A 19,447-nucleotide genomic window follows, 5' to 3' on the forward strand; every position below is an offset into this window, starting at 1 on the left:
CAAAAAACAGCTCTGTTTTCTTTCAAAAAATGGGATGTGTCCACGTTGTGTTTCGGGGTGTATCCTGTCACGGCCGCTAGGCCTACCCACACAAGTGAGATATAATTTTTATCAGGAGACTTGGGGGAACGCTGGGTGGAAGGAAATTTGTGGCTCCTCTCAGATTCCAGAACTTTCTGTCACCGAAATGTGAGGAAAATGCGTTTTTTTAGCCAAAATTTGAGGTTTGCAAAGGATTCTGGGAAACAGAACCTGGTCAGAGCCCCACAAGTCACCCCATCTTGGATTCCCCTAGGTCTCTAGTTTTCAAAAACGCACAGGTTTGGTAGGTTTCCCTAGGTGCCGGCTGAGCTAGAGGCCAAAACCTACAGGTAGACACTTTGCAAAAAACAGCTCTGTTTTCTTTCTAAAAATGGGATGTGTCCACGTTGTGTTTTGGGGTGTCCCCTGTCGCGGCCGCTAGGCCTACCCACACAAGTGAGATATAATTTTTATCGGGAGACTTGGGGGAACGCTGGGTGGAAGGAAATTTGTTGCTCCTCTCAGATTCCAGAACTTACTGTCACCGAAATGTGAGGAAAATGCATGTTTTTAGCCAAAATGTGAGGTTTGCAAAGGATTCTGGGTAACAGGACCTGGTCAGAGGCCCACAAGTCACCCCATCATGGATTCCCCTAGGTCTCTAGTTTTCAAAAATGCACAGGTTTGGTAGGTTTCCCGAGGTGCCGGCTGAGCTAGAGGCCAAAATCTACAGGTAGACACTTTGCAAAAAACAGCTCTGTTTTCTTTCAAAAAATGGGATGTGTCCACGTTGTGTTTTGGGGTGGATGTTGTCGGGGCCGCTAGGCCTACCCACACAAGTGAGGTATCATTTTTATCGTTTTATAGTTTTATCATTTTTATCGGGAGACTTGGGTGAACGCTGGGTGGAAGGAAATTTGTGGCTCCTCTCAGATTCCAGAACTTTCTGTCACCGAAATGTTAGGACAATGCATTTTTTTTGCCAAAATTTGAGGTTTGCAAAGGATTCTGGGTAACAGAACCTGGTCAGAGCCCCACATGTCACCCCATCTTGGATTCCACTAGGTCTCTAGTTTAAAAAAATGCACAGGTTTGGTAGGTTTCCCTAGTTGCCGGCTGAGTTAGAGGCAAAAATCTACAGGTAGGCACTTTGCAAAAAAACAGCTCTGTTTTCTGTTATGTGTTCCCGTTGTGTTTTGGGGCATATCCTGTTGCGGGCGCTAGGCCTACCCACACAAGTGAGATACCATTTTTATCGGGAGACTTGGAGGAGCGCTGGATGGAAGGAAATTTGTGGCTCCTCTTAGATTCCAGAACTGTCTGTCACCGAAATGTGAGGAAAATGCGTTTTTTTAGCCAAAAATTGAGGTTTGCAAAGGATTCTGGGTAACAGAACCTGGTCAGAGCCCCACAATTCACCCCATCTTGGATTCCCCTAGGTCTCTAGTTCTCAAAAATGCACAGGCTTGGTAGGTTTCCCGAGGTGCCGGCTGAGCTAGAGGCCAAAATCTACAGGTAGGCACTTTGCAAAAAACAGCTCTGTTTTCTTTAAAAAAATGGGATGTGTCCACGTTGTGTTTTGGGGCGTCTTCTGTCGCGGCCGCTAGGCCTACCCACACAAGTGAGATATAAATTTTATCGGGAGACTTGGGGGAACGCTGGGTGGAAGGAAATTTGTTGCTCCTCTCAGATTCCAGAACTTTCTGTCACCAAAATGTGAGGAAAATGCATTTTTTTAGCCCAAATGTGAGGTTTGCAAAGGATTCTGGGTAACAGGACCTGGTCAGAGCCCCACAAGTCACCCCATCTTGGATTCCCCTAGGTCTCTAGTTTTCAAAAATGCACAGGTTTGGTAGGTTTCCCGAGGTGCCGGCTGAGCTAGAGGCCAAAATCTACAGGTAGACACTTTGCAAAAAACAGCTCTGTTTTCTTTAAAAAAATGGGATGTGTCCACGTTGTGTTTTGGGGTGTATGTTGTCGCGGCCGCTAGGCCTACCCACACAAGTGAGGTATCATTTTTATCGTTTTATAGTTTTATCATTTTTATCGGGAGACTTGGGGGAACGCTGGGTGGAAGGAAATTTGTGGCTCCTCTCAGATTCCAGAACCTTCTGTCACCGAAATGTAAGGAAAATGCATTTTTTTAGCCAAAATTTGAGGTTTGCAAAGGATTCTGGGTAACAGAACCTGGTCAGAGCCCCACATGTCACCCCATCTTGGATTCCACTAGGTCTCTAGTTTTAAAAAATGCACAGGTTTGGTAGGTTTCCCTAGGTGCCAGCTGAGTTAGAGGCCAAAATCTACAGGTAGGCACTTTGCAAAAAACAGCTGTTTTCTTTAAAAAAATGGGATGTGTTCACGTTGTGTTTTGGGGCATATCCTGTCGCGGGCGCTAGGCCTACCCACACAAGTGAGATACCATTTTTATCGGGAGACTTGGGGGAGCGCTGGATGGAAGGAAATTTGTGGCTCCTCTCAGATTCCAGAACTTTCTGTCACCGAAATGTGAGGAAAATGCGTTTTTTTAGCCAAAAATTGAGGTTTGCAAAGGATTCTGGGTAACAGAACCTGGTCAGAGCCCCACAATTCACCCCATCTTGGATTCCCCTAGGTCTCTAGTTCTCAAAAATGCACAGGTTTGGTAGGTTTCCCGAGGTGCCGGCTGAGCTAGAGGACAAAATCTACAGGTAGGCACTTTGCAAAAAACAGCTCTGTTTTCTTTAAAAAAAATGGGATGTGTCCACGTTGTGTTTTGGGGCATCTCCTGTCGCGGCCGCTAGGCCTACCCACACAAGTGAGGTACCATTTTTATCGGGAGACTTGGGGGAGCGCTGGATGGAAGGAAATCTGTGGCTCCTCTCATTTTCCAGAACTTTCGGTCACCGAAATGTGAGGAAAATGCATTTTTTTAGCCAAAAATTGAGGTTTGCAAAGGATTCTGGGTAACAGAACCTGGTCAGAGCCCCACAAGTCACCCCATCTTGGATTCCCCTAGGTCTCTAGTTTTGAAAAATGCACAGGTTGGGTAGGTTTCCCTAGGTGCCGGCTGAGCTAGAGACCAAAACCTACAGGTAGACACTTTGCAAAAAACAGCTCTGTTTTCTTTCAAAAAATGGGATGTGTCCACGTTGTGTTTTGGGGTGTTTACTGTCGCGGCCGCTAGGCCTACCCACACAAGTGAGATATAAATTTTATCGGGAGACTTGGGGGAACGCTGGGTGGAAGTTAATTTGTTGCTCCTCTCAGATTCCAGAACTTTCTGTCACCAAAATGTGAGGAAAATGCATTTTTTTAGCCAAAATGTGAGGTTTGCAAAGGATTCTGGGTAACAGGACCTGGTCAGAGCCCCACAAGTCACCCCATCTTGGATTCCCCTAGGTCTCTAGTTTTCAAAAATGCACAGGTTTGGTAGGTTTCCCTGGGTGCCGGCTGAGCTAGAGGCCAAAATCTACAGGTAGACACTGCAAAAAACAGCTCTGTTTTCTTTAAAAAAATGGGATGTGTCCACGTTGTGTTTTGGGGTGTATCTTGTCGCGGCCGCTAGGCCTACCCACACAAGTGAGGTATCATTTTTATCGTTTTATAGTTTTATCATTTTTATCGGGAGACTTGGGGGAACGCTGGGTGGAAGGAAATTTGTGGCTCCTCTCAGATTCCAGAACTTTCTGTCACCGAAATGTAAGGAAAATGCATTTTTTTAGCCAAAATTTGAGGTTTGCAAAGGATTCTGGGTAACAGAACCTGGTCAGAGCCCCACATGTCACCCCATCTTGGATTCCACTAGGTCTCTAGTTTTAAAAAATTGCACAGGTTTGGTAGGTTTCCCTAGGTGCCAGCTGAGTTAGAGGCCAAAATCTACAGGTAGGCACTTTGCAAAAAACAGCTCTGTTTTCTTTAAAAAAAATGGGATGTGTTCACGTTGTGTTTTGGGGCATATCCTGTCGCGGGCGCTAGGCCTACCCACACAAGTGAGATACCATTTTTATCGGGAGACTTGGGGGAGCGCTGGATGGAAGGAAATTTGTGGCTCCTCTCAGATTCCAGAACTTTCTGTCACCGAAATGTGAGGAAAATGCGTTTTTTTAGCCAAAAATTGAGGTTTGCAAAGGATTCTGGGTAACAGAACCTGGTCAGAGCCCCACAATTCACCCCATCTTGGATTCCCCTAGGTCTCTAGTTCTCAAAAATGCACAGGTTTGGTAGGTTTCCCGAGGTGCCGGCTGAGCTAGAGGCCAAAATCTACAGGTAGGCACTTTGCAAAAAACAGCTCTGTTTTCTTTCAAAAAATGGTATGTGTCCATGTTGTGTTTTGGGGTGTAACTTGTCGCGGCCGCTAGGCCTACCCACACAAGTGAGGTATCATTTTTATCGTTTTATAGTTTTATCATTTTTATCGGGAGACTTGGGGGAATGCTGGGTGGAAGGAAATTTGTGGCTCCTCTCAGATTCCAGAACTTTCTGTCACAGAAATGTGAGGAAAATGCGTTTTTTTTGCCAAAATTTGAGGTTTGCAAAGGATTCTGGGTAACAGGACCTGGTCAGAGCCCCACAAGTCACCCCATCTTGGATTCCACTAGGTCTCTAGTTTTCAAAAATGCACAGGTTTGGTAGGTTTCCCTAAGTGCCGGCTGAGCTAGAGGCCAAAATCTACAGGTAGGCACTTTGCAAAAAACAGCTCTGTTTTCTGTGATGTGTCCACGTTGTGTTTTGGGGCATATCCTGTCGCGGGCGCTAGGCCTACCCACACAAGTGAGGTATCATTTTTATTGGGAGACTTGGGGGAACGCTGGGTGAAAGGAAATTTGTGGCTCCTCTCAGATTCCAGAACTTTCTGTCACAGAAATGTGAGGATAATTGTTGTTTTAGCCAAAATTTGAGGTTTGCAAAGGATTCTGGGTAACAGAACCTGGTCACAGCCCCACAAGTCACCCCATCTTGGATTCCCCTAGGTCTCTAGTTTTAAAAAATGCACAGGTTTGGTCGGTTTCCCTTGGTGCCGGCTGAGCTAGAGGCCAAAATCTACAGGTAGGCACTTTGCAAAAAACAGCTCTGCTTTCTTTAAAAAAAATGGGATGTGTGCACGTTGTGTTTTGGGGTGTGTCTTGTCGCGGCCGCTAGGCCTACCCACACAAGTGAGGTATCATTTTTATAGGGAGACTTGGGGGAACGCTGGGTGGAAGGAAATTTGTGGCTCCTCTCAGATTCCAGAACTTTCTGTCACCGAAATGTGAGGAAAATGCATTTTTTAAGCCAAAAATTGAGGTTTGCAAAGGATTCTGGGTAACAGAACCTGGTCAGAGCCCCACAAGTCACCCCATCTTGGATTCCCCTAGGTCTCTAGTTTTAAAAAAAAATGCACCGGTTTGGTAGGTTTCCCTAGGTGCCGGCTGAGCTAGAGGCCAAAATCTACAGGTAGGCACTTTGCAAAAAACAGCTCTGTTTTCTTTCAAAAAATGGGATGTGTCCACGTTGTGTTTTGGGGGGTCTTCTGTCGCGGCCGCTAGGCCTACCCACACAAGTGAGGTATAATTTTTATCGGGAGACTTGGGGGGACGCTGGGTGGAAAGAAATTTGTGGCTCCTCTCAGATTCCAGAACTTTCTGTCACCAAAATGTTAGGAAAATGCGTTTTTTTAGCCAAAAATTGAGGTTTGCAAAGGATTCTGGGAAACAGAACCTGGTCAGAGCCCCACAAGTCACCCCATCTTGGATTCCCCTAGGTCTCTAGTTTTCAAAAATGCACAGGTTTGGTAGGTTTCCCTAGGTGCCGGCTGAGCTAGAGGCCAAAATCTACAGGTAGGCACTTTGCAAAAAACAGCGCTGTTTTCTTTAAAAAATGGGATGTGTCCACGTTGGGTTTTGGGGTGTCTCCTGTCGCGGCCACTAGACCTACCCACACAAGTGAGGTATCATTTTTATTGGGAGACTTGGGGGAACGCTGGCTGGAAGGAAATTTGTGGCTCCTCTCAGATTCCAGAACTTTCTGTCACCGAAATGTGAGGAAAACTGTTTTTTTAGCCAAAATTAGAGGTTTGCAAAGGATTCTGGGTAACAGAACCTGGTCACAGCCCCACAAGTCACCCCATCTTGGATTCCCCTAGGTCTCTAGTTTTCAAAAATGCACAGGTTTGGTAGGTTTCCCTAGGTGCCGGCTGAGCTAGAGGCCAAAACCTACAGGTAGACACTTTGCAAAAAACAGCTCTGTTTTCTTTCTAAAAATGGGATGTGTCCACGTTGTGTTTTGGGGTGTCCCCTGTCGCGGCCGCTAGGCCTACCCACACAAGTGAGATATAATTTTTATCGGGAGACTTGGGGGAACGCTGGGTGGAAGGAAATTTGTTGCTCCTCTCAGATTCCAGAACTTACTGTCACCGAAATGTGAGGAAAATGCATGTTTTTAGCCAAAATGTGAGGTTTGCAAAGGATTCTGGGTAACAGGACCTGGTCAGAGGCCCACAAGTCACCCCATCATGGATTCCCCTAGGTCTCTAGTTTTCAAAAATGCACAGGTTTGGTAGGTTTCCCGAGGTGCCGGCTGAGCTAGAGGCCAAAATCTACAGGTAGACACTTTGCAAAAAACAGCTCTGTTTTCTTTCAAAAAATGGGATGTGTCCACGTTGTGTTTTGGGGTGGATGTTGTCGCGGCCGCTAGGCCTACCCACACAAGTGAGGTATCATTTTTATCGTTTTATAGTTTTATCATTTTTATCGGGAGACTTGGGTGAACGCTGGGTGGAAGGAAATTTGTGGCTCCTCTCAGATTCCAGAACTTTCTGTCACCGAAATGTTAGGAAAATGCATTTTTTTTGCCAAAATTTGAGGTTTGCAAAGGATTCTGGGTAACAGAACCTGGTCAGAGCCCCACATGTCACCCCATCTTGGATTCCACTAGGTCTCTAGTTTTAAAAAATGCACAGGTTTGGTAGGTTTCCCTAGTTGCCGGCTGAGTTAGAGGCCAAAATCTACAGTTTGCAAAAAACACTTTGCAAAAAAACAGCTCTGTTTTCTGTTATGTGTTCCCGTTGTGTTTTGGGGCATATCCTGTTGCGGGCGCTAGGCCTACCCACACAAGTGAGATACCATTTTTATCGGGAGACTTGGGGGAACGCTGGGTGGAAGGAAATTTGTGGCTCCTCTCAGATTCCAAAACTTTCTGTCACCGAAATGTGAGGAAAATGCGTTTTTTTTTAGCCAATAATTGAAGTTTGCAAAGGATTCTGGGTAACAGGACCTGGTCAGAGCCCCACAAGTCACACCATCTTGGATTCCCCTAGGTCTCTAGTTTTCAAAAATGCACAGGTTTGGTAGGTTTCCCGAGGTGCCGGCTGAGCTAGAGGCCAAAATCTACAGGTAGGCACTTTGCAAAAAACAGCTCTGTTTTCTTTAAAAAAATGGGATGTGTCCACGTTGTGTTTCGGGGCGTCTTCTGTCGCGGCCGCTAGGCCTACCCACACAAGTGAGGTACCATTTTTATCGGGAGACTTGGGGGAGCGCTGGATGGAAGAAAATCTGTGGCTCCTCTCATTTTCCAGAACTTCCGGTCACCGAAATGTGAGGAAAATGCGTTTTTTTAGCCAAAAATTGACGTTTGCAAAGGATTCTGGGTAACAGAACCTGGTCAGAGCCCCACAAGTCACCCCATCTTGGATTCCCCTAGGTCTCTAGTTTTGAAAAATGCACAGGTTGGGTAGGTTTCCCTAGGTGCCGGCTGAGCTAGAGACCAAAACCTACAGGTGGACACTTTGCAAAAAACAGCTCTGTTTTCTTTAAAAAAATGGGATGTGTCCACGTTGTGTTTTGGGGTGTCCAGTGTCGCGGCCGCTAGGCCTACCCACACAAGTGAGATATAAATTTTATCGGGAGACTTGGGGGAACGCTGGGTGGAAGGAAATTTGTTGCTCCTCTCAGATTCCAGAACTTTCTGTCACCAAAATGTGAGGAAAATGCATTTTTTTAGCCCAAATGTGAGGTTTGCAAAGGATTCTGGGTAACAGGACCTGGTCAGAGCCCCACAAGTCACCCCATCTTGGATTCCCCTAGGTCTCTAGTTTTCAAAAATGCACAGGTTTGGTAGGTTTCCCGAGGTGCCGGCTGAGCTAGAGGCCAAAATCTACAGGTAGACACTTTGCAAAAAACAGCTCTGTTTTCTTTAAAAAAATGGGATGTGTCCACGTTGTGTTTTGGGGTGCATGTTGTCGCGGCCGCTAGGCCTACCCACACAAGTGAGGTATCATTTTTATCGTTTTATAGTTTTATCATTTTTATCGGGAGACTTGGGGGAACGCTGGGTGGAAGGAAATTTGTGGCTCCTCTCAGATTCCAGAACTTTCTGTCACCGAAATGTAAGGAAAATGCATTTTTTTAGCCAAAATTTGAGGTTTGCAAAGGATTCTGGGTAACAGAACCTGGTCAGAGCCCCACATGTCACCCCATCTTGGATTCCACTAGGTCTCTAGTTTTAAAAAATGCACAGGTTTGGTAGGTTTCCCTAGGTGCCAGCTGAGTTAGAGGCCAAAATCTACAGGTAGGCACTTTGCAAAAAACAGCTCTGTTTTCTTTAAAAAAAATGGGATGTGTTCACGTTGTGTTTTGGGGCATATCCTGTCGCGGGCGCTAGGCCTACCCACACAAGTGAGATACCATTTTTATCGGGAGACTTGGGGGAGCGCTGGATGGAAGGAAATTTGTGGCTCCTCTCAGATTCCAGAACTTTCTGTCACCGAAATGTGAGGAAAATGCGTTTTTTTAGCCAAAAATTGAGGTTTGCAAAGGATTCTGGGTAACAGAACCTGGTCAGAGCCCCACAATTCACCCCATCTTGGATTCCCCTAGGTCTCTAGTTCTCAAAAATGCACAGGTTTGGTAGGTTTCCCGAGGTGCCGGCTGAGCTAGAGGACAAAATCTACAGGTAGGCACTTTGCAAAAAACAGCTCTGTTTTCTTTAAAAAAATGGGATGTGTCCACGTTGTGTTTTGGGGCGCCTCCTGTCGCGGCCGCTAGGCCTACCCACACAAGTGAGGTACCATTTTTATCGGGAGACTTGGGGGAGCGCTGGATGGAAGGAAATCTGTGGCTCCTCTCATTTTCCAGAACTTTCGGTCACCGAAATTTGAGGAAAATGCATTTTTTTAGCCAAAAATTGAGGTTTGCAAAGGATTCTGGGTAACAGAACCTGGTCAGAGCCCCACAAGTCACCCCATCTTGGATTCCCCTAGGTCTCTAGTTTTGAAAAATGCACAGGTTGGGTAGGTTTCCCTAGGTGCCGGCTGAGCTAGAGACCAAAACCTACAGGTAGACACTTTGCAAAAAACAGCTCTGTTTTCTTTCAAAAAATGGGATGTGTCCACGTTGTGTTTTGGGGTGTGTACTGTCGCGGCCGCTAGGCCTACCCACACAAGTGAGATATAAATTTTATCGGGAGACTTGGGGGAACGCTGGGTGGAAGGAAATTTGTTGCTCCTCTCAGATTCCAGAACTTTCTGTCACCAAAATGTGAGGAAAATGCATTTTTTTAGCCAAAATGTGAGGTTTGCAAAGGATTCTGGGTAACAGGACCTGGTCAGAGCCCCACAAGTCACCCCATCTTGGATTCCCCTAGGTCTCTAGTTTTCAAAAATGCACAGGTTTGGTAGGTTTCCCGAGGTGCCGGCTGAGCTAGAGGCCAAAATCTACAGGTAGACACTTTGCAAAAAACAGCTCTGTTTTCTTTAAAAAAATGGGATGTGTCCACGTTGTGTTTTGGGGTGTATCTTGTCGCGGCCGCTAGGCCTACCCACACAAGTGAGGTATCATTTTTATCGTTTTATAGTTTTATCATTTTTATCGGGAGACTTGGGGGAATGCTGGGTGGAAGGAAATTTGTGGCTCCTCTCAGATTCCAGAACTTTCTGTCACCGAAATGTAAGGAAAATGCATTTTTTTAGCCAAAATTTGAGGTTTGCAAAGGATTCTGGGTAACAGAACCTGGTCAGAGCCCCACATGTCACCCCATCTTGGATTCCACTAGGTCTCTAGTTTTAAAAAATGCACAGGTTTGGTAGGTTTCCCTAGGTGCCAGCTGAGTTAGAGGCCAAAATCTACAGGTAGGCACTTTGCAAAAAACAGCTCTGTTTTCTTTAAAAAAAAATGGGATGTGTTCACGTTGTGTTTTGGGGCATATCCTGTTGCGGGCGCTAGGCCTACCCACACAAGTGAGATACCATTTTTATCGGGAGACTTGGGGGAGCGCTGGATGGAAGGAAATTTGTGGCTCCTCACAGATTCCAGAACTTTCTGTCATCGAAATGTGAGGAAAATGCGTTTTTTTAACCAAAAATTGAGGTTTGCAAAGGATTCTGGGTAACAGAACCTGGTCAGAGCCCCACAATTCACCCCATCTTGGATTCCCCTAGGTCTCTAGTTCTCAAAAATGCACAGGTTTGGTAGGTTTCCCGAGGTGCCGGCTGAGCTAGAGGCCAAAATCTACAGGTAGGCACTTTGCAAAAAACAGCTCTGTTTTCTTTAAAAAAATGGGATGTGTCCACGTTGTGTTTTGGGGCGTCTCCTGTCGCGGCCGCTAGGCCTACCCACACAAGTGAGGTACCATTTTTATCGGGAGACTTGGGGGAGCGCTGGATGGAAGGAAATCTGTGGCTCCTCTCATTTTCCAGAACTTTCGGTCACCGAAATGTGAGGAAAATGCGTTTTTTTAGCCAAAAATTGAGGTTTGCAAAGGATTCTGGGAAACAGAACCTGGTCAGAGCCCCACAAGTCACCCCATCTTGGATTCCCCTAGGTCTCTAGTTTTGAAAAATGCACAGGTTTGGTAGGTTTCCCTAGGTGCCGGCTGAGTTAGAGGCCAAAATCTACAGGTAGGCACTTTGCAAAAAACAGCTTTGTTTTCTTTCAAAAAATGGGATGTGTCCACGTTGTGTTTTGGGGTGCCTGCTGTCGCGGCCGCTAGGCCTACCCACACAAGTGAGATATAATTTTTATCGGGAGACTTGGGGGAACGCTGGGTGGAAGGAAATTTGTTGCTCCTCTCAGATTCCAGAACTTTCTGTCACCGAAATGTGAGGAAAATGCATTTTTTTAGCCAAAATGTGAGGTTTGTAAAGGATTCTGGGTAACAGGGCCTGGTCAGAGCCCCACAAGTCACCCCATCTTGGATTCCCCTAGGTCTCTAGTTTTCAAAAATGCACAGGTTTGGTAGGTTTCCCGAGGTGCCGGCTGAGCTAGAGGCCAAAATCTACAGGTAGACACTTTGCAAAAAACAGCTCTGTTTTCTTTCAAAAAATGGTATGTGTCCACGTTGTGTTTTGGGGTGTACCTTGTCGCGGCCGCTAGGCCTACCCACACAAGTGAGGTATCATTTTTATCGTTTTATAGTTTTATCATTTTTATCGGGAGACTTGGGGGAATGCTGGGTGGAAGGAAATTTGTGGCTCCTCTCAGATTCCAGAACTTTCTGTCACAGAAATGTGAGGAAAATGCGTTTTTTTTTGCCAAAATTTGAGGTTTGCAAAGGATTCTGGGTAACAGGACCTGGTCAGAGCCCCACAAGTCACCCCATCTTGGATTCCACTAGGTCTCTAGTTTTCAAAAATGCACAGGTTTGGTAGGTTTCCCTAAGTGCCGGCTGAGCTAGAGGCCAAAATCTACAGGTAGGCACTTTGCAAAAAACAGCTCTGTTTTCTGTGATGTGTCCACGTTGTGTTTTGGGGCATATCCTGTCGCGGGCGCTAGGCCTACCCACACAAGTGAGGTATCATTTTTATTGGGAGACTTGGGGGAACGCTGGGTGAAAGGAAATTTGTGGCTCCTCTCAGATTCCAGAACTTTCTGTCACAGAAATGTGAGGATAATTGTTGTTTTAGCCAAAATTTGAGGTTTGCAAAGGATTCTGGGTAACAGAACCTGGTCACAGCCCCACAAGTCACCCCATCTTGGATTCCCCTAGGTCTCTAGTTTTAAAAAATGCACAGGTTTGGTAGGTTTCCCTTGGTGCCGGCTGAGCTAGAGGCCAAAATCTACAGGTAGGCACTTTGCAAAAAACAGCTCTGCTTTCTTTAAAAAAAATGGGATGTGTGCACGTTGTGTTTTGGGGTGTGTCTTGTCGCGGCCGCTAGGCCTACCCACACAAGTGAGGTATCATTTTTATCGGGAGACTTGGGGGAACGCTGGGTGGAAGGAAATTTGTGGCTCCTCTCAGATTCCAGAACTTTCTGTCACCGAAATGTGAGGAAAATGCATTTTTTAAGCCAAAAATTTAGGTTTGCAAAGGATTCTGGGTAACAGAACCTGGTCAGAGCCCCACAAGTCACCCCATCTTGGATTCCCCTAGGTCTCTAGTTTTAAAAAAAAATGCACCGGTTTGGTAGGTTTCCCTAGGTGCCGGCTGAGCTAGAGGCCAAAATCTACAGGTAGGCACTTTGCAAAAAACAGCTCTGTTTTCTTTCAAAAAATGGGATGTGTCCACGTTGTGTTTTGGGGGGCCTCCTGTCGCGGCCGCTAGGCCTACCCACACAAGTGAGGTATAATTTTTATCGGGAGACTTGGGGGGACGCTGGGTGGAAAGAAATTTGTGGCTCCTCTCAGATTCCAGAACTTTCTGTCACCAAAATGTTAGGAAAATGCGTTTTTTTAGCCAAAAATTGAGGTTTGCAAAGGATTCTGGGAAACAGAACCTGGTCAGAGCCCCACAAGTCACCCCATCTTGGATTCCCCTAGGTCTCTAGTTTTCAAAAATGCACAGGTTTGGTAGGTTTCCCTAGGTGCCGGCTGAGCTAGAGGCCAAAATCTACAGGTAGGCACTTTGCAAAAAACAGCGCTGTTTTCTTTAAAAAATGGGATGTGTCCACGTTGGGTTTTGGGGTGTCTCCTGTCGCGGCCACTAGACCTACCCACACAAGTGAGGTATCATTTTTATTGGGAGACTTGGGGGAATGCTGGCTGGAAGGAAATTTGTGGCTCCTCTCAGATTCCAGAACTTTCTGTCACCGAAATGTGAGGAAAACTGTTTTTTTAGCCAAAATTAGAGGTTTGCAAAGGATTCTGGGTAACAGAACCTGGTCACAGCCCCACAAGTCACCCCATCTTGGATTCCCCTAGGTCTCTAGTTTTCAAAAATGCACAGGTTTGGTAGGTTTCCCTAGGTGCCGGCTGAGCTAGAGGCCAAAACCTACAGGTAGACACTTTGCAAAAAACAGCTCTGTTTTCTTTCTAAAAATGGGATGTGTCCACGTTGTGTTTTGGGGTGTCCCCTGTCGCGGCCGCTAGGCCTACCCACACAAGTGAGATATAATTTTTATCGGGAGACTTGGGGGAACGCTGGGTGGAAGGAAATTTGTTGCTCCTCTCAGATTCCAGAACTTACTGTCACCGAAATGTGAGGAAAATGCATGTTTTTAGCCAAAATGTGAGGTTTGCAAAGGATTCTGGGTAACAGGACCTGGTCAGAGGCCCACAAGTCTCCCCATCATGGATTCCCCTAGGTCTCTAGTTTTCAAAAATGCACAGGTTTGGTAGGTTTCCCGAGGTGCCGGCTGAGCTAGAGGCCAAAATCTACAGGTAGACACTTTGCAAAAAACAGCTCTGTTTTCTTTCAAAAAATGGGATGTGTCCACGTTGTGTTTTGGGGTGGATGTTGTCGCGGCCGCTAGGCCTACCCACACAAGTGAGGTATCATTTTTATCGTTTTATAGTTTTATCATTTTTATCGGGAGACTTGGGTGAACGCTGGGTGGAAGGAAATTTGTGGCTCCTCTCAGATTCCAGAACTTTCTGTCACCGAAATGTTAGGAAAATGCATTTTTTTTGCCAAAATTTGAGGTTTGCAAAGGATTCTGGGTAACAGAACCTGGTCAGAGCCCCACATGTCACCTCATCTTGGATTCCACTAGGTCTCTAGTTTTAAAAAATGCACAGGTTTGGTAGGTTTCCCTAGTTGCCGGCTGAGTTAGAGGCCAAAATCTACAGTTTGCAAAAAACACTTTGCAAAAAAACAGCTCTGTTTTCTGTTATGTGTTCCCGTTGTGTTTTGGGGCATATCCTGTTGCGGGCGCTAGGCCTACCCACACAAGTGAGATACCATTTTTATCGGGAGACTTGGGGGAACGCTGGGTGGAAGGAAATTTGTGGCTCCTCTCAGATTCCAAAACTTTCTGTCACCGAAATGTGAGGAAAATGCGTTTTTTTTTAGCCAATAATTGAAGTTTGCAAAGGATTCTGGGTAACAGGACCTGGTCAGAGCCCCACAAGTCACACCATCTTGGATTCCCCTAGGTCTCTAGTTTTCAAAAATGCACAGGTTTGGTAGGTTTCCCGAGGTGCCGGCTGAGCTAGAGGCCAAAATCTACAGGTAGGCACTTTGCAAAAAACAGCTCTGTTTTCTTTAAAAAAATGGGATGTGTCCACGTTGTGTTTCGGGGCGTCTTCTGTCGCGGCCGCTAGGCCTACCCACACAAGTGAGGTACCATTTTTATCGGGAGACTTGGGGGAGCGCTGGATGGAAGAAAATCTGTGGCTCCTCTCATTTTCCAGAACTTTCGGTCACCGAAATGTGAGGAAAATGCGTTTTTTTTAGCCAAAAATTGAGGTTTGCAAAGGATTCTGGGTAACAGAACCTGGTCAGAGCCCCACAAGTCACCCCATCTTGGATTCCCCTAGGTCTCTAGTTTTGAAAAATGCACAGGTTGGGTAGGTTTCCCTAGGTGCCGGCTGAGCTAGAGACCAAAACCTACAGGTGGACACTTTGCAAAAAACAGCTCTGTTTTCTTTAAAAAAATGGGATGTGTCCACGTTGTGTTTTGGGGTGTCCAGTGTCGCGGCCGCTAGGCCTACCCACACAAGTGAGATATAAATTTTATCGGGAGACTTGGGGGAACGCTGGGTGGAAGGAAATTTGTTGCTCCTCTCAGATTCCAGAACTTTCTGTCACCAAAATGTGAGGAAAATGCATTTTTTTAGCCCAAATGTGAGGTTTGCAAAGGATTCTGGGTAACAGGACCTGGTCAGAGCCCCACAAGTCACCCCATCTTGGATTCCCCTAGGTCTCTAGTTTTCAAAAATGCACAGGTTTGGTAGGTTTCCCGAGGTGCCGGCTGAGCTAGAGGCCAAAATCTACAGGTAGACACTTTGCAAAAAACAGCTCTGTTTTCTTTAAAAAAATGGGATGTGTCCACGTTGTGTTTTGGGGTGCATGTTGTCGCGGCCGCTAGGCCTACCCACACAAGTGAGGTATCATTTTTATCGTTTTATAGTTTTATCATTTTTATCGGGAGACTTGGGGGAACGCTGGGTGGAAGGAAATTTGTGGCTCCTCTCAGATTCCAGAACTTTCTGTCACCGAAATGTAAGGAAAATGCATTTTTTTAGCCAAAATTTGAGGTTTGCAAAGGATTCTGGGTAACAGAACCTGGTCAGAGCCCCACATGTCACCCCATCTTGGATTCCACTAGGTCTCTAGTTTTAAAAAATGCACAGGTTTGGTAGGTTTCCCTAGGTGCCAGCTGAGTTAGAGGCCAAAATCTACAGGTAGGCACTTTGCAAAAAACAGCTCTGTTTTCTTTAAAAAAAATGGGATGTGTTCACGTTGTGTTTTGGGGCATATCCTGTCGCGGGCGCTAGGCCTACCCACACAAGTGAGATACCATTTTTATCGGGAGACTTGGGGGAGCGCTGGATGGAAGGAAATTTGTGGCTCCTCTCAGATTCCAGAACTTTCTGTCACCGAAATGTGAGGAAAATGCGTTTTTTTAGCCAAAAATTGAGGTTTGCAAAGGATTCTGGGTAACAGAACCTGGTCAGAGCCCCACAATTCACCCCATCTTGGATTCCCCTAGGTCTATAGTTCTCAAAAATGCACAGGTTTGGTAGGTTTCCCGAGGTGCCGGCTGAGCTAGAGGACAAAATCTACAGGTAGGCACTTTGCAAAAAACAGCTCTGTTTTCTTTAAAAAAATGGGATGTGTCCACGTTGTGTTTTGGGGCGACTCCTGTCGCGGCCGCTAGGCCTACCCACACAAGTGAGGTACCATTTTTATCGGGAGACTTGGGGGAGCGCTGGATGGAAGGAAATCTGTGGCTCCTCTCATTTTCCAGAACTTTCGGTCACCGAAATTTGAGGAAAATCCATTTTTTTAGCCAAAAATTGAGGTTTGCAAAGGATTCTGGGTAACAGAACCTGGTCAGAGCCCCACAAGTCACCCCATCTTGGATTCCCCTAGGTCTCTAGTTTTGAAAAATGCACAGGTTGGGTAGGTTTCCCTAGGTGCCGGCTGAGCTAGAGACCAAAACCTACAGGTAGACACTTTGCAAAAAACAGCTCTGTTTTCTTTCAAAAAATGGGATGTGTCCACGTTGTGTTTTGGGGTGTCTACTGTCGCGGCCGCTAGGCCTACCCACACAAGTGAGATATAAATTTTATCGGGAGACTTGGGGGAACGCTGGGTGGAAGGAAATTTGTTGCTCCTCTCAGATTCCAGAACTTTCTGTCACCAAAATGTGAGGAAAATGCATTTTTTTAGCCAAAATGTGAGGTTTGCAAAGGATTCTGGGTAACAGGACCTGGTCAGAGCCCCACAAGTCACCCCATCTTGGATTCCCCTAGGTCTCTAGTTTTCAAAAATGCACAGGTTTGGTAGGTTTCCCGAGGTGCCGGCTGAGCTAGAGGCCAAAATCTACAGGTAGACACTTTGCAAAAAACAGCTCTGTTTTCTTTAAAAAAATGGGATGTGTCCACGTTGTGTTTTGGGGTGTATCTTGTCGCGGCCGCTAGGCCTACCCACACAAGTGAGGTATCATTTTTATCGTTTTATAGTTTTATCATTTTTATCGGGAGACTTGGGGGAATGCTGGGTGGAAGGAAATTTGTGGCTCCTCTCAGATTCCAGAACTTTCTGTCACCGAAATGTAAGGAAAATGCATTTTTTTAGCCAAAATTTGAGGTTTGCAAAGGATTCTGGGTAACAGAACCTGGTCAGAGCCCCACATGTCACCCCATCTTGGATTCCACTAGGTCTCTAGTTTTAAAAAATGCACAGGTTTGGTAGGTTTCCCTAGTTGCCGGCTGAGTTAGAGGCCAAAATCTACAGTTTGCAAAAAACACTTTGCAAAAAAACAGCTCTGTTTTCTGTTATGTGTTCCCGTTGTGTTTTGGGGCATATCCTGTTGCGGGCGCTAGGCCTACCCACACAAGTGAGATACCATTTTTATCGGGAGACTTGGGGGAACGCTGGGTGGAAGGAAATTTGTGGCTCCTCTCAGATTCCAAAACTTTCTGTCACCGAAATGTGAGGAAAATGCGTTTTTTTTAGCCAATAATTGAAGTTTGCAAAGGATTCTGGGTAACAGGACCTGGTCAGAGCCCCACAAGTCACACCATCTTGGATTCCCCTAGGTCTCTAGTTTTCAAAAATGCACAGGTTTGGTAGGTTTCCCGAGGTGCCGGCTGAGCTAGAGGCCAAAATCTACAGGTAGGCACTTTGCAAAAAACAGCTCTGTTTTCTTTAAAAAAATGGGATGTGTCCACGTTGTGTTTCGGGGCGTCTTCTGTCGCGGCCGCTAGGCCTACCCACACAAGTGAGGTACCATTTTTATCGGGAGACTTGGGGGAGCGCTGGATGGAAGAAAATCTGTGGCTCCTCTCATTTTCCAGAACTTCCGGTCACCGAAATGTGAAGAAAATGCGTTTTTTTAGCCAAAAATTGAGGTTTGCAAAGGATTCTGGGTAACAGAACCTGGTCAGAGCCCCACAAGTCACCCCATCTTGGATTCCCCTAGGTCTCTAGTTTTGAAAAATGCACAGGTTGGGTAGGTTTCCCGAGGTGCCGGCTGAGCTAGAGGACAAAATCTACAGGTAGGCACTTTGCAAAAAACAGCTCTGTTTTCTTTAAAAAAATGGGATGTGTCCACGTTGTGTTTTGGGGTGTCCAGTGTCGCGGCCGCTAGGCCTACCCACACAAGTGAGATATAAATTTTATCGGGAGACTTGGGGGAACGCTGGGTGGAAGGAAATTTGTTGCTCCTCTCAGATTCCAGAACTTTCTGTCACCAAAATGTGAGGAAAATGCATTTTTTTAGCCCAAATGTGAGGTTTGCAAAGGATTCTGGGTAACAGGACCTGGTCAGAGCCCCACAAGTCACCCCATCTTGGATTCCCCTAGGTCTCTAGTTTTCAAAAATGCACAGGTTTGGTAGGTTTCCCGAGGTGCCGGCTGAGCTAGAGGCCAAAATCTACAGGTAGACACTTTGCAAAAAACAGCTCTGTTTTCTTTAAAAAAATGGGATGTGTCCACGTTGTGTTTTGGGGTGCATGTTGTCGCGGCCGCTAGGCCTACCCACACAAGTGAGGTATCATTTTTATAGTTTTATAGTTTTATCATTTTTATCGGGAGACTTGGGGGAACGCTGGGTGGAAGGAAATTTGTGGCTCCTCTCAGATTCCAGAACTTTCTGTCACCGAAATGTAAGGAAAATGCATTTTTTTAGCCAAAATTTGAGGTTTGCAAAGGATTCTGGGTAACAGAACCTGGTCAGAGCCCCACATGTCACCCCATCTTGGATTCCACTAGGTCTCTAGTTTTAAAAAATGCACAGGTTTGGTAGGTTTCCCTAGGTGCCAGCTGAGTTAGAGGCCAAAATCTACAGGTAGGCACTTTGCAAAAAACAGCTCTGTTTTCTTTAAAAAAAATGGGATGTGTTCACGTTGTGTTTTGGGGCATATCCTGTCGCGGGCGCTAGGCCTACCCACACAAGTGAGGTACCATTTTTATCGGGAGACTTGGGGGAGCGCTGGATGGAAGGAAATCTGTGGCTCCTCTCATTTTCCAGAACTTTCGGTCACCGAAATTTGAGGAAAATGCATTTTTTTAGCCAAAAATTGAGGTTTGCAAAGGATTCTGGGTAACAGAACCTGGTCAGAGCCCCACAAGTCACCCCATCTTGGATTCCCCTAGGTCTCTAGTTTTGAAAAATGCACAGGTTGGGTAGGTTTCCCTAGGTGCCGGCTGAGCTAGAGACCAAAACCTACAGGTAGACACTTTGCAAAAAACAGCTCTGTTTTCTTTCAAAAAATGGGATGTGTCCACGTTGTGTTTTGGGGTGTCTACTGTCGCGGCCGCTAGGCCTACCCACACAAGTGAGATATAAATTTTATCGGGAGACTTGGGGGAACGCTGGGTGGAAGGAAATTTGTTGCTCCTCTCAGATTCCAGAACTTTCTGTCACCAAAATGTGAGGAAAATGCATTTTTTTAGCCAAAATGTGAGGTTTGCAAAGGATTCTGGGTAACAGGACCTGGTCAGAGCCCCACAAGTCACCCCATCTTGGATTCCCCTAGGTCTCTAGTTTTCAAAAATGCACAGGTTTGGTAGGTTTCCCGAGGTGCCGGCTGAGCTAGAGGCCAAAATCTACAGGTAGACACTTTGCAAAAAACAGCTCTGTTTTCTT

Source organism: Pleurodeles waltl, chromosome 4_2, assembly GCF_031143425.1.
Source record: "Pleurodeles waltl isolate 20211129_DDA chromosome 4_2, aPleWal1.hap1.20221129, whole genome shotgun sequence".
Lineage (NCBI taxonomy): Eukaryota > Metazoa > Chordata > Amphibia > Caudata > Salamandridae > Pleurodeles > Pleurodeles waltl.